Source organism: Sprattus sprattus, assembly GCF_963457725.1.
Source record: "Sprattus sprattus genome assembly, chromosome: 12".
In the NCBI taxonomy this organism is placed as follows: Eukaryota; Metazoa; Chordata; class Actinopteri; order Clupeiformes; family Clupeidae; genus Sprattus; species Sprattus sprattus.
Window position 1 is genome coordinate 2,651,698 of NC_137910.1, and position 2,500 is coordinate 2,654,197.

General features: G+C 45.0%; 1 protein-coding gene across 1 annotated transcript in view; it reads left to right on the forward strand.

Moving 5' to 3' along the window:
* cdh23 (cadherin-related 23) overlaps nucleotides 1-2,500 on the forward strand; it is a gene marked incomplete at both ends in the record, with an annotated part of 283,012 nt that overhangs the window by 27,980 nt on the left and 252,532 nt on the right.

Here is a 2,500-nt window from a genome sequence, read left to right on the forward strand (position 1 = left end):
ATTCTTCTCTTCCTCCCCCCCCCCCCTCCCCCTCCTCCAGGCTGTGAAGAGTCAGCAGTGATAGTTGTTTGTTTGTTTGTTTGTTTGTTGGTACCCATATGCTAATGATAAAGTTCTTAGTTCTGATTGTGGAATATCCTGCGCTGATGTCATTGTCTATATACACTTTTATTGGAAATCTGATATATTTATTACTACTGGCGGCATGTCTTCATATAGTTGTGTGTGTGTGTGTGTGCACACTGACATCCATGTCAGTGTGTATTTGTCTCATGTGTATGTATGAGCTAGCGTGTGTATATGCACTTGTTGGGGTGCATCTGGAGTCATATAGTGTTATGTGTGTGTGTGTGTGTCTGTCTGTGTGTGTGTGTGTGTGTGTGTGTGTGTGTGTGTGTGTGTGTGTGTGTGTGTGTGTTGTGTGTGTGTGTCTGTGTGTGTGTGTGTGTGTGTGTGTGTGTGTGTGTCTGTGTGTGTGTGTGTGTGTCTGTGTGTGCGAGTGCATGTGTGTGTGTGTGTGTGTTTGTATATGCGAGTGTGTGTGTGAGAGTGCATGTGTTTGTGTGTGTGTGTGCGTGTGTGCGAGTGCATGTGTGTGTGTGTGTGTGTGTGTGTGTGTGTGTGTGTGTGTGCGAGTGCATGTGTGTGTGTGTGTGTGTGTGTGTGTGTGTGTGTCTGTGTGTGTGTGTGTGTGTCTGTGTGTGCGAGTGCATGTGTGTGTGTGTGTGTGTTTGTATATGCGAGTGTGTGTGTGAGAGTGCATGTGTTTGTGTGTGTGTGTGCGTGTGTGCGAGTGCATGTGTGTGTGTGTGTGTGTGTGTGTGTGTGCGAGTGCATGTGTGTGTGTGTGTGTGTGTGTGTGTGTGTGTGTGTGTGTGTGTGTGTGTGTGTGTGTGTGTGTGTGTGTGTGTGTGTGTGCATGCTTTGTCTGAGCTGTTTGGGCTGTGGGGATAGATCAGCTCTCAGCAGCTGTTTATCTGGTACAGGTGTGTGTGTGTGTGTGTGTGTGTGTGTGTGTGTGTGTGTGTGTGTGTGTGTGCAGCTGTTTATCTGGTACAGGTGGGCCACTGCTGATACCTGCTGCAGCCACAGAGAGCAGCTAACCTGGAAATTGATGTTTCACATCAACGAGCCTCTCTTTGCTCCACTGCTGGGAGCGTGCATGTGTGTGTGTGTGTGTGTGTTTGTGTGTTTGTGTGTGTGTGTGTGTGTGTTTGTGTGTGTGTGTGTGTGTGTGTGTGTGTGTGTGTGTGTGTGTGTGTCTGTGTGTGTGTGTGTCTGTGTGTTTGTGTGTCTGTGTGTGTGTGTGTGTGTGTGTGTCTGTGTGTACATGAGAAGGTTGCAGGTGAGCTGTATAAGAAGGGTGTATTAGCTAAGCATATGGACGTGTCAATGTGGTAGTTTGTAGGTGTTATGATTGGGAGAAAATAGTAAAGTTCTTCAGGGTGGGCATGCATGTTATGTAGAATTGTGTGTGTTTGTTTGTGTGTGTGTGACAGAGAGTGAGATTGTGTGTAGAAGTATTTGTATAAACGCGCTAACTGCTCTCAGTTTATGTGCCGCTAAGTGTTGTTGGAGAGAAACTGTTGAATGGAACCATTATCCCATTTTCTGAGCTATATGATGAAAGGTTATCGTGTCCTTCGATTGAAAGATGACATTTGCTCTCATAAAGGCCATCCTTTCCCTGTGTGTGTGTGTGTGTGTGTGTGTGTGTGTGTGTGTGTGAGTGTGTGTCCCTATGGGATTCACCCATAAGATCGGAGCTGGGATTAGTGCTCCTTTTTCTGGATTTCTGCCAAAATACGACACATTTCGTTTTTCTGCCTTTTTCTGCTGTTTGTGTTAACTCTCTGTCCTCCTCTCCCAACTGTCTCTACTGCTCTCTCTCTCTCTCTCTCTCTCTCTCTCTCTCTCTCTCTCTCTCTCTCTCCCTCCCCCTCTTTCTCTCTCTCGTTCTCTCGTTCTCTCATTCGTTTCTTGCCATTGTTATTCATTGTTATTCAGGTTAAGTTTACCGTACCTCAGCCAGACAATCATGTTCTTGATTCAGCACTGTCGGCAAACACAATACTTTTCTACTTTTCTAATTTGCTGTCTGGGTGTATATGTAATTGTAAGACTGAATGTGAACATTTATTTCTAAATATTTTTATTTGTGTGTATGTGCTTGAGCGTGTGTGTGTGTGTGTGTGTGTGTGTGTGTTTATACTGCAATACTAGGGGGGAGAGGTGTTGGGCAGTGCTATTGGTGGCCAAACAAATGTAATGACTGGAGTATAATTAAGTGAAGTGATGTATTTCTGTCTCTGTGTGTGTTTGTGTGTGTGTGTGTGTGTGTGTGTGTGTGATTGTGTGTATGTGTGTGTGTGTGTGTGTGTTTGTGTGATTTTGTGTGTGTGTGATTGTGTGTATACCAGTGTGTGTCCATCTTATCTCACAGCGGAGAAGGTATTTGACATTTAACAGACTGTTGTAGCCAACCTACATTTATGCACTT